General features: G+C 42.9%; 1 protein-coding gene across 2 annotated transcripts in view; it reads left to right on the top strand.

The window, feature by feature from the left end:
- Positions 1–13,227, top strand: part of Slc9a9 (solute carrier family 9 member A9) — a 540,735-nt gene that overhangs the window by 435,186 nt on the left and 92,322 nt on the right. The window lies entirely within an intron of this gene.

Here is a 13,227-nt window from a genome sequence, read left to right as displayed (position 1 = left end):
CATCCTCCAAATGCAGCCATTAAGCTTTAAGTGTACAGTTTGTGACTTCGCTGCCTTGAGAAATGGGAGCTACTGGGTGTATGTCCCAGAAGCTTGAAAAACAAATAGTACTTTCCTTCCCCCAACCCCCAAAAAGTTTCCCTTGTAATTACTTCCCTACTCTTGGAAGCATGCCCTTATGAGGTAGGTAAAGTCTCTGGAGTACTACTCCTGCCTTTGACGGAAATTTCCAGCACTTAAGAGGACTCGGCAGGGCTTCTTTTTCCCTTTTCATTATTTTGTCATAACCTTCCGATTGAATGCTGGCTGTGGTTTTTAATACCATTCTAAGCATATTATGTGTGTTATCCCAGTTTCAAAGATAAACCTGAGCAGGTACTATCTCATCCCATCTACAAGCAAGGAAACTATACACAGAGAAGTTAGATAATGTGACCAAAGGCACAGAGAAGACAAAGGTGGAATTTGAGTCCAGGTAATTTGGTTCCAGAACATCCCGTTTTACCAGATACACATGCATTTGTGCAAGTAACCCTTGACCCCGCTCCTGTCAAAGACTCAGCTGCTATGCAGAAAGTTCAACTGCTACTAGTTTGAAGTTTTTTCCCACACAGAACTTCAGCTCCAAGGAAGAACACCTATGAGAAAAAGATAGTAAGTACAGGCTGGGAGTTCAAAAAAAGATAACGATAAGGCAGGTGAGTGGGTGGAGAAGGGAGGAGAGGTCATTGGCTATATAGGACAGGCCCGCCGAAAGTCCCATTTGATAGAAAGCTGAAGCATGTAAGCAAGCAAGCCAAGCGGAAATGAAGGCAGTGGTCCACTCAGAGGGCACAGCAAGGGTGCAGGCTCTGAGTCAGTGGGTTGGTGTGAGCCCAAGCAGAGCAGTGTGCAGGCTGGAGGTGCAGGAACAAGGCAGAAGTAGAGGAGCTGAGGTGGGGGTGGTGAACAGGGCCAGGACCTGATTTGCGATGGCGAGTTTGATCTTACACTGCATGTGATGACCACACGCAACAGTTTCTCAAGCTTGGAAGTGTCTCATTTCTCCTCATTCCTCTCTGTCAACTGAAAAAGCCCGTTTTCATCATTATGAACATCATTTTTATTTTTAACACAGTGCTCATCTCAGTAGCGTTTCTCATATATTAGCTTGCACCTTTCTTTTCCTTCCAGTAGTCCCTTTCCTGAGGGTCTGGTTTCGGTTGTCCATTCTGTGTGAGTATGACCTTGGTGACTTGGTTCTGACTGCTGTGGCTCCGGACAGTCCAAGCGCAGCCACAAAAGCCACCAAGAAGAGCAGGACACTGGCAGGAATTGAGCAACAGGGATTTAAAGATAAGATTTCTCACCCAAAAAGACTCATGCTAAGCAGAGACACAAAGAAATGTCTGTCAGGTATGAAGGGTGTAAGTACACTGAACAAACACTTGTCTGCCAACTCTCAGGAAGCCATAACCTTGAACGCCTTTGAAACCTGCAATCACTGATACAGAACAGGGTGTCTGTTCCTCTGCACAAATGACACCTCCTTATCCAGGTCCTACGGTGCTCAGAAAGGCAGGTATGCTCATCAAGGAGAGAGACTGATCAGCAAAAGTAGGGTCATTCGGTCCATTACATAAGATTTACCTTTTCGTTGTTATAGTTTTCAAATATTCCTAATAGAATTATAACCACAAGACAATGGACTCCACCCGTAGACCTCACACTTAGTGTGATATACTTGCGTACTCACTTCATTTCTCGAGCCTATACAGTTGGCCTTGGTTTCACGGGACGCAAATTCCACACAATACCCCACAAGTGTTTCAGGAGTAGAATATTAAATTTAAAATCGATATGGCCCAGATAAGACTTTTTTTTAATTTTTATTTTCTTTTTACAATTTATTTACTTTGTATCCCAGTTGTAGCCCCCTCCCTCGTCTCCTCCTGGTCCCATTTGCTCTCCCTCTTTCCCCCCTCTCCCTCCTCTAGTCCACTGAAAGGGGGGGGGTCCTCTTTCCCTACTATCTGACCCTAGCCTATCAAGTCTCATCAAGACTGCCTGGATCCTCTTCCTCTGTGGCCTGGTAAGGCCACCCCACCTGTCAGAGACTGCTCCTGCTCCCTTTATTAGGGAACTCACTTGGAGGCTAAGCTGCCTATGGGCTGCATCTGAACAGGGGGTCTCTGTCTTCTCCGTGCATGGTTCTTGGTTGATGCATCAGTCTCTGAAGGTCCACCTGGCCCATATTTTTTAGCTTTGTTTGTCTGCTTGTGGAGCCCCTGTCCTCTCCAAGTCCTTCTATCCCCCTCTTCTTCCATAGGACTCCCTGCACTCTACCCAAAGTTTGGCTGTAAATCTCTGCATCTGCTTCAATCCCCTGTTGGGTGGACTTGGATGAGTATATCTGTGGTAGGGTCTCATCCTGTTCCCTCTCTTCCACTGCTTCTGGTGACTATCCTGTTTCCCTTCTGAATGAGATTTAAGCATCCTCCCCAGAGTCCTCCTTGTTGTTTAGCTTCTTTAGGTCTGTAGATTTTGCTATGTTTATCCTAATATCTAATTATAAATGAGTATATACTGTGTATGTCTTTCTGATTCTGGGTTACCATACTCAGGACAATCATTTCTAGTTTCCTCCATTTGCCTACAAATGTCATGATTTCCTTGCTTTTAACAGCTTAGTAGTATTCCATTGTGTAAACGTCCCACAATTTCTGTAACCATACTTCAGTTGAGGGACATTTAGGTTGTTTCCAGATTCCTGGCTGTCATGAATAAAGCTGCTATGAACATAGTTGAGCAAATGTTGTTTTTGTATGGTGGAGCTTCTTTCAGGTGTATGCCCAGGCGTGGTAGAGATGGGTCTTGACATATGGCTATTCCCAGTTTTCTGAGAAAGCACCAGACTGATTTTCAAGGTGGTTGTTTGCACTCCCACCAGCAATAGAAGAGAGCTCCCTTTTCTCCGCATCCCCTCCAGCATGTGTTGTCATGTGAGTTTTTCATCTTAGCCATTCTGATGGGTGTAAGATGGAATCTCAGAGTTGTTTAGCTATCAGGAAAATACAAATCAGATAAAAGTTTTTGAATGCCACCTTGTAACTAAAACTATCTTGATTAAAAAAAAAAAAAAAAAGAATATCCCTAAGCCAAAATCTTGGGTTTTCCCCTTGACTGACACTGGCATTTTTGTTTGTAATATTTACCTGGGTCATAAACACCCAAAAGCATACTCCCCACTAACATATTTACATATAGGGCCAATATCCACATATTTTCTTACCAATAGATTCTTTAATTTCATGCTCTAGAAAGCAGGAGTAATGATGAGGAAGCAGAGGGAGGTATCAGGTACAATGTAAGGAGCAATTGTTATACATTTTATATATATATATAAAAAATATATATATATTTAAAATCATATATAATTATTTAAATCATATATATATGATTTAAATAATTTTTAACTTTTATTTTGCCCAATCGGGATATCTATGAATATAGCCTTCTGTTAAAGGGAGAAGATGAAAGTTTTCAAAAGAAACCCTCTCCAAGATAACCAACCCGTGATGTGTTGAGCCAAGACTTAAAGCCAGAGCTATTCCATCCTGGCAGTCCTTCATGGGCACTTGCCTTGTCTGTTTACAGTCTCCCATTGACATTGAAGACGATCACTTTTCAAGCCAGTCTAACTTCTCAGTTCTAGCAGGAATAGAAGCAGATCCTGACTTCAAGGGCTTAGAGCACAGGCCTCATCCATTCCTTGCTTATCTCAACATGGAATCCTCCCCTTCTCCCATACCCACTGAGCTCAGAGCCTTGTTCCGTTGTCTAGAAGTCCTCTACACTCTATGGTATGTCAACATTCGTCACAGTGGAGTAGGCTGGACACCCTCCCCTACTCGATTATTTTCTGCTTCTTCATTTCTCCTGGCATGGGTTGCCTGTCTAAAACTCTTGTTCCTGTGGAGGCCTAAAGGAGGAACATTCCAGACAGGACAAAACTCCAAAGGAAGGAACATTCACAGCCTGTGTGATCAGTGGTAACAACCCTGCTGCAGCTGGAATAGCCACAGGGAACATTAGAGACTATGAATCTATAAGAGATAGAGGCAGGGGCCAGCTTGTGTGGTGATCTGTCACCACATTAATGGTGGGTAACACACCTCAGAGATGTGCCTCAGGGAGTCCTACTGCTGTCTACGACCTAGGGCACACCATGCTACTGGCAAAGACAGAGAGCAAGAATGTTAGATAAAGCAGGCCTTCTTGGGGCTAGCCTCAGTCCTAATATGCTGACTCTGCTTCTACACTCTATTCCTCAGAGAGAGTGCCAAGGACACCCCAGAAAATAAGTACATAAGTAGGCAATCCTTCTTTGGTGAAAAGTACTGCCAGCTTTCATCGGAAATGCCAGGGACATGGGGAGACGTAAGAAGTTGGGATCTCCAACACAATTGATCTGCCGTATACATCATTTGGGCTACGGTAAAGAGTTTCAGTTTTATAATAGATAAAATTTCAGTCTTTTGAACATGCATGGCTTGATTTTATAAGTGTGATTGGCCCATCTTGGTAAGTATCCCATACGTACTTGAAAAGACATGTCTTCCGGCAACTGTTTCAACAACACACCCAACAACTGCCGAATACAGTTGATATACTATTACCAACTAAATATTGACACAAAAGTGTCAATAGTTGGGAGAGAGGCTGTAGGTCAGTTGTTAATGTACACCCCTAAATGCATGGATTCAGATTATGGTGCTGCCCAAACTTGTCTTACATGCTTGTAGTTCTAACACCTTAGGGGTGGCAGCTGGTGGATTAAAAGTTCAAGATCATCCATGGTTACCTAGCATGAGAGTCTCACTCAAAATAAAAGGCTGGGTAGGGAGATGTTGGTAAAAGCATTTTCTGAGTAAAGGGGTGCCGGTTTCCGGTCCTCAGCACCCACATACACAGGCACAGGATATGTGTCAATGACCACAGTGCTGGGAAAGCAGTGACAGGTGGGTGGCTGACATTAGGCAGCCAGCCTAGATGAATCAATGAGCTCCACACTCACTGAGAGACCAGACCCTGTCTTAGAAAGTAAGGTAGAGAGTTAAACAGCCACCAACTTCTGCCTTCCGTACATACATGTGTGCATACAGGCAAACATGAATGCATACCCATATACACAAAAGATATACACATGCACACAATATGTCAACTATGTCAGATTGATTCTTTGTTTCAATCTACTTGTTTTATCAGTTACTGATACAACTTACACCCATTGGGGGTTGGCCTGGTTCTTCTTCATAGTCTGGCCAATACTGCCCCGGATACTTCAGAAATGTCACTGAATACAGAACCCAACTTCGTTTAATGCTTTGAAAATGGCATCCTCTTGCCTCAAGCATTTATTTTTCATGAAATGTTAGTAGAGTTTATTTTATTTTGCCGAATGTACTGGCCTAGTTTGGTGTCAACTTGACACAAACTAGAGTCATCACAGAGAGGGGAGCCGCAGTTGAGGGAATGCCTCCATGAGATCCAGCTGTACGGCATTTTTCTCAAGTAGTGATCAGTGGGGGAGGGCCCAGCCCAAGATGGGTGGGTCCATCCTAGGCTGGTGGTCCTGGGTTCTATAAGAAGCAGGCTGAGCAGGTCAGGGAAAGCAAATCAGTAAGCAGTACCATCCATGGCCTCCGCATCAGCCCTCGCCTCCAGGTTCCTGCCCTGCTTGACTTCCTGTCCTGACTTCCTTTGGTGGCAACAGCCATGTAGGGGTATAAGCTTTTTAGTCATAGTGCTTCATTGTAGCAATAAAACATTCTATCCAAAACACTCAACATAATTTGATCTGTTTTAATCTCATGTCTTTTAAGATTTTTTTTCTTTATCTCCAGTTTTAGAAGTTTGACTATGGTTTGTTGTTCTTTACATTTGCTCTGATTCACTGAGTTCCTTGGTTTTCTGTGGAGATGTTTTTAGCCTAATTTATAAAATCCAGCTGTTGTCTTCTCAAACACTCTTCTGTCTGTGTTCCCTGTTCTCTTCCTGCAGCCCGGCCGTAGAATTGTTAAGCCTCTTTATGTGTTTTTCTTAGGTCGTGTAGCCACTTTCCTATTATTTGAATCTTATTTTACTGTGTTCCACAAGTTGGATGCTTTAACTTATGATCTCTTTTCAAGTTCACCACCAGTTACTTCTGTAGTTAGCAGTTAAGACAATATAGTAGAGTTTTCTTTATAGACATTACAAACCTGGAATGTCCCTTTCTTTCTTCCTTCCTTCCTTCCTTTCTTTCTTTGTAGCTCACATTTTTCTTTTGAGGTCTTTTTTACTTGCACTTATTTCCTCAATTTATTTAAATTCTCCACCATGCTGTTTTTTTACAGCTGTTTTTTACAGCCTTTGCCTATTAATTCTAACACCTGAGTTATTTCAAAGTTTGTTTCTGTCGATTGCCAGTTTGGATGTCCCATTATTGTTGCTTTTTTTTTTATCCGTAGCTTACCCTATCGTTATTTGCTGCCCTTTACCCAATCATTGAGTCCTACTGTGTCCGTGATACCACTCATCCCACGTGGCCCACCGTTACATATTCTGAGAGCGGTTGAGAATGTTGTTTCCTTTCACTTTGTCTTCAGATCTACACAGAATGCTGTATAACGGAACTGTGAATCCTAAAGGGAGACTCTTAGCTTTATTGTGGAGGTTGTGTTTCTGGAGCTTAATATTTGAGGGCAGCTTGAGCTGGAATCTTGCTTTGTAAGATGCATTTTCCGTTATGGAATGTGAGTGCATGTGGATGCTGGTATGTAAAGGAGTTATCATACCAACTAAATGATGCTATAAATCAGATATCAGGTAAGAGTACTGTGAAGCAAGAGCAATGACGTGGTGTAAATATCCTCCCATCTTTAAATTCACCCACCATTTTTTTTTTTGTCTTTGTCCTCAGTGTTCAGTTTGTAACATGGTCATTTTGGACCCTTGATTAGTTTTTGACATACTGTTAAGAAGGGAGATAAATCGTCTACCTTATAAATAAGTTATTTGGTAGAAATACTTTGCAGAGAACTATAGAAATGCAGGCATCGTCATTTCTTAATTTTTTCAATTCCTGTGAGCACCTTTTATAGCTAGAATTCACAATAGAGTAGGCGCTAGTTAGTATTCATTATTTACTGCTACATAATGCCTTAAAACAACACATTTATTATCTCAAAGGTTTTATGGGTCAATGATTTGAAAGCAACGTACCTGAGTGTTTCCACTCAGGGTCGCCCATGTGATTGCAGACCAGATGTTGGCTGGAGTGACTATATCCGGGAGACTTGTCTAGATCCAGAGAATCCACATCTGTGTTGGCAGAGCCCTCAGTTTCTCTCTAGCTATAGAAGATTCTGTCTTGACATAGGAGCACTCCACAGACCGGCTATCATACACTGTCACTGGGGGGCCAGCTACTCTGAGCAGGAAGAAGAAAGGAAGCAAAGAGGAAGTGCCAGTGCCTTTTGATAACCTAATCTAGAGCGTGACATACCATCACATCACTTGTATTTTACATTTTATTCACTGGATATGAGTTTTTAAGTACATCCTACACACAGTGCTTGAGAGAAATTAGGCCCTATCTTTCCTTTTTGCTTTCTTTTTTATTTATTTTTTAATTAATTACAGTTTATTCACTTTGTATCCCAACTGTAGTCCCCTCCCTTGTCTGTTCCCAATCCCATCCTCCCTCCCTCTTCTCTACCCATGCCCCTCCCCCAGGCAACTGATAAGGGAGGTCCTCCTCCCCTTCCTTCTGATCCTAGTCTATCAGGTCTCATCAGGACTGTCTGCATTGTCTGCCTCTGTGCCCTGATAAGGCTGTACCCCTTTCAGGGGGAGGTGATCAGAGAACAGGCCACTGAGTTCATGTCAGAGAGAGTCCCTGTTCCCCTTACTAGGGAACCCACTTGGACACTGAGCTGCCATGGGCTACATCTGTGCAGGGATTCTAGGTTATCTCCATGAATAGTCCTTGGTTGGAGTATCAGTCTCAGAAAAGACCTCTGTGTCCAGTTTTGTTGTTGTTGTTGTTCTGTTGATCTCCTTGTGGAGCTCCTGTTACCTCCAGGTCTTTCTGTCTCCCCCTTCTTTCATAAGATTCCCTGCACTCTGCTCAAAGTTTGGCTATGAGTCTCAGCATCTGCTTTGATACCCCAGAGTCCCTCTGTGGTAGGCTCCTGTCCTGTTCCCTGTTTTCTGCCTCTTCAGATGTCCATCCTGTTTTCCTTTCTGAATGAGGATTGATCATCTCAAAGAAAGTAGAATCAAAGAATTTGTTGATATCTATTTAAAAACCAATATTGCATTTTCCTGAGCCGAACGATCTGTCTTCCCTGTATGAATGCACATCTGTTAACAGTCCAAGTCACATGGACCAGGCCTGTTCCTTGGCAGCTAACCCTGGAGCTGGCCCATCTGGTAATGCAGGCTACCTGTGGGTATCTGGAAATATCTGGGAGGCATCTCAGAGTTTTGCCCATCTTTTGATAGTCATCTGCCCTCATGTTTTCTTTGTATTTTTTTAAATATACAGTATGGCAGTATTTAATATATGAAGAGGAAACTGGATTTGTACAAATACACACAAAAAGACTCCCTTCCCTGGGTGATTAAATTGAATACTGCTGAATGTATCACTGTGTCTCACTTATTGTTCTGTCCATAAACACTAATGTTTCCTTCTTGTACATGCATTTCCTGCCTGCCTTCTTTGGAACATTTAAGAATTTATTTGGGTTTGGGAAAGGTGAGAACATTTGCATAAAGTGTTTCTATGTGGGGACTAAGCAATGATGGTTGACCTTTTAAAAGGTAACTTAAAAACTTTTCACTTGCCCTTCAGCTATGTTATGACCTCCCTTTAGAATCCTGGAATCTTTCCCTTTAGAGCACAAAATTTGGTTCTCTCCTTGGTAATTAGTAACCCAAGGCATAAATTTGAAATTACCACATAAAAATCTCCATCCTGAAGGGAGGTGATAAGGCAAAATACCAAAAGCCAATTCCACCTACGTGGACCACCCAAAAAGCAACTTGGGAACCCAGAAGGGGCCTCACAGCATTTTTTCAGAACCCTTAAAGCAATCACTTCACTTAACTTCTACCGATATTACTACTGACTATGAACTACTGAGAAAGAGAAAGCAAAGCGTGCCTTCACATGACCTACTTGAAAAATGCGTAACAGCCCCTGTGGGCACCCACTCCAGGCTGCCCAATCCAGTTGGCAAACGCCTCATTTGCACAGCAGTGGGGGAAAGCCTTGTCATTCGCTTAGTACTTGTCTTTGAAACCCACGCAGTGCGCTGTCCTTTCTTGCTTCCATGTCTGGTTTTTGTAAATTTCTCACCAGAGCCTTTGGTTTTTTTTTTTTTCCCTCGCCAGTCCAAATAACCCAAAATAAAGAAGACCATCATAGTGTTTCCTCTCGAGGTGGTGCCACATACAAAGAAAAGGATCCACATCCTGCTGTGCGCAGTCATTTCCCAATCTCTACTCTATTCCCTTGTTCAAAGTGGGGGGGGGGAATGAAAGATCAGGTTACCTAGCCATTTTTAAATGTTCCCAGAAATAGAAGATAATAAGGGAGCCAGAAATTCCATATACATCCATCATTCTGCTTCTTAGATGCAGCAAGGCAAATAAAAGGTACAATTCAACACGCTTGAATTTCCAGTTCCCATGCAGAGCTGGGAAACCTGAGGCCTCCGAGTTGGTTGAGTGTATCATTGTTATTCAATGGAGGAAAGTCCAGTCTTGGTCTTGGGAACATTTAAGAACTCATCTGGGAATAGGAAAGGTGAGGACATGTTGTACCCTATGCTTGTTCTAAAACGCGTATCACTTCTCCGGAATAAGGAAACTTACCAGAGAATAACTATTGCTGGTGATAAAGAAAAACACCACGGGACTGTAGATCCTCCTTCTGATGACTGCTCACATCCGTTGTCCTTGAAGCATGCGTTGGTCCCTATTTTAGAATAATACAGATAGATTGATGCCCCTCCTGGTCCTCTGCATATTGGGACCCTTCCAGGAGCCTGTTCTCCAGGCTGCCTTATCAGATACCTTCGCCACTCTGGTGTGACTGCAAAGGCTAGCCTTCCCTTGGCACATTTACCTTTAGCCCCCACTGCACAAACGGAACACAGACTGGACTAACTAATTTATTTCTACTCATGTATTAATGGCCTTTCATAACCAAGTTATTAAGTCATCAATAACTCCAGAGAAATAAATTAATGGATCCAGAACTGAGCCAACAGATGTTTAAGATACATATTGAAATTTTTAACTAGGATCAGCAAAACAGTCAATTCTTGGTCATCAGTGAAATTTTTCCCACCTGGGAAAATACATTGTACCCCTGTTTTATTAGAATTAGAACTCAATTTACTTCTTTAGAAAGTAGCGAGATGAATAACATCTCCAGTCAACTAAAATAAAGGTTTTTAATTATAGATTGTATCCATCAGATGACAAAAAAGTATGTCTTCTTATTAGTGCTGCTGAGTTCCAATATTGTATTCTTGGGAAGCAAAATGAAACAGAGGGGGGAAAGCAGAAAAACAAGAGAGGAGAAGTTCTAAGATCACAAAAAAAAAAAAAAAAAAAAAAAAAAAAACCTTGAAAAGAGTGCCCAGGAGTCTAAATGGTAGGTAGTAATTCCATCCCAGTGTCCAGGAGCATACCAGTATCCTGACCTTGTTTTCCTGCTCAGAGACCCTTTCTGCCCTCAGTGGCTTCCTGTTTACACACCAGAGCTCTAGCTAGATGAAAGAATGCCTGCGGCTGGGGAATTTAAAGTGTGCTAGAAATATCCATGTTCCCCACTCACTTTCAGGTTCCTTGTCCTTAAAATAACTGAGGGGCTAGGGTGACTTGGTATCCCCTTGGGGACCTTCTCTTATCTGAGAAGAAGGAGAAGGGAGAATTTGGGGGGAGGAGTGTGAGGGTGGGGCTTGGAAGAGGGGAGAGAGGGGGCTGGGATCAGGATATAAAGTGATTAAATAAATAATAAATGGAGAAAAACTAGAGGCAATGACAAAGCATACGTTCTAGACTTATTACCAGAACCTACAAGGTACAAAAATCACCTGCGATGCTGTCTGACATGGAAGGACAAGAGACAGCCACTGCTAGTATAGCGGTCAGTAACACACATATAGTAATTCCAAAGGGCTTTAGTCCCTTAGAGACCAGTCTGATCTCCTCAGTTAATTTTATAGTTAAGAAACTGTAACTCACACTATAAATGTTCTATAATCCCAGTATTCATGAGGCTGAGACAGAAGGATGTCAAGTTTGAGGTACGTCTATGAAAGAGTCTGAGGAAGGAAGAACAGGAGAGAGGGAGAGAGGGAGGGGGATAAAAAAAAAAAACCTATGAAATTATGTTGCCTTTTAGGGAATGGCTGCTTTCCACAGTTTAAATGTGAGACACTTGGAGGAAATGTCATCTCTGAAGTCTAGCAATTCGGTCCCAAACTGAAATCAGTGATGTTCCTTGCTAACTGTGAATGTAGGCTCATGTCTTCTCTAGAACTCTAGGGGTCTCTGGGTCCTTGGGTGCGGAGGAGCTACAACTCAACCGACCTAGATGGATTGTGGTGAAAATTGAAAGATAATGATTGAAGAAATTAATGGCTGCATAATATGACTAGCACGCTGCCTGGAAGCTAACGAGCCTTCAATAGCTAGGAACTGTCATTATTACAAAGCCACTCAGCTGGGCTGTTGAAGGCTGGCAGCTGAGCCTCCAAACACCGTCCAAGCTTACCACCTTAACCTTTCTCTAAAAGGGGACTGGGGAAAACCCTGCAGTTCCAACACTTTACTTAGTGACTGTTTTGTAACTGGTAGGTGCTACTGGCTGTTGAAATCAGCCAAACCTTGTTGATGGGTAAAACACTCACCCTCAAAGCCCTTGTTCTTAAGGAAAGGGAGGAAAGGAGATGGAAGGCTCCCACATTTGGTGCGTTTTGAACTAGTCCAGTTCATTATGAGAGGTTTTACTCTGGAAGCTTAGTCCTGTCATGCTGTGTGTGGGCAGCGGAGGCTTGAAAACATGTCCGGAGTTGTCTCACAGTTCGGAAACTGCTGTACGAAGTGGTTGCTCTGACACTGTTATCAGGTGAATCATGGCTGCAGAGACACACACGTCAGAAAGCCCAGGGAGACTGAAGCAGATGACTGCATTTCCTTCAGAGATAAATGGGTAAAAATTCTAATTCCTGAGACCAAGCCATGGTGCACCATCCTTCACAGAGCAGAGACCTCATAACACCCGTGAGAGACAACAGGGTCTCCTGGAAGAACTGGGAATGAAAATTGGGAGCTACAGCCTAGGGCGTGGGTGTGAAAACATTAACTCTTCATGGTGTTTTCAATGGTCATTATAAAAGGACAAAAGGTGGAGGCACAGGTCTTCAGTCCCAGCACTCGGGAGGCAGAGGCAGGTGGCTCTCCATGAGTTTGGGCCAGTCTGGTCTACACAGAAATTCAACCAGCACTACATAACAAAAGCAAAAAGGAAGGGGAAAAAAGGTTGGAATTTTAGGGCTTTAGAGTGGTATAGCAGGGAGCATCATGCAGGAAACTTTCAATTTTGAAAGGTTAGAGATCTAAAACAGAGGGATGATGAGTTTGGGTCTGGTTTCAGTGTGAGTCTCAGCTGCACCGTTTATGGCAAAGGGGAATTGTTAAGTAACAATGGGCCATACTTGTCTTCCCTGTATTCCCATTGCTTGGAGTGGTAGACATTTCACAGAGCGGAGCATTGTTAACAGTAACGGAGCTGGCTGGGGAAGAGCAACAAACAAGTTGAAACCAAGAAGATCAAACCGTCCTGGGCTTGAGGAGGGCTGACTTCGACATAGCGGGTGGGTTTCCACAGCCTCCCGTGCATCATCATCCATCAGAACAATGCTTGCTTTATTTCTGTCAGCCAAGTCATAGTTAGGAGCGGAATTCTGGGACCAGACAAAGCAGAAAAGCCATATTAAGCCCGGTGTAAGTGGCCATCGCATGAAATTGACTGGAATTCACTTTCCTTAATATGCAAAATGAAATACTGAAACATCAAAATGCTCCCAAAGACCCGTTTTACTGCAGTGCAAGTATCTTTAGCACAAAATCTTTCCTGTCTCCCCTTTTCTCTGCCATTCTCAGTCAATGCCATCAGAAACA

Source organism: Meriones unguiculatus, chromosome 6 (genome assembly GCF_030254825.1).
Source record: "Meriones unguiculatus strain TT.TT164.6M chromosome 6, Bangor_MerUng_6.1, whole genome shotgun sequence".
Lineage (NCBI taxonomy): Eukaryota > Metazoa > Chordata > Mammalia > Rodentia > Muridae > Meriones > Meriones unguiculatus.
The sequence above is the reverse complement of the archived record's forward strand: the minus strand, read 5'-3'. Positions and strand labels throughout refer to the sequence as shown.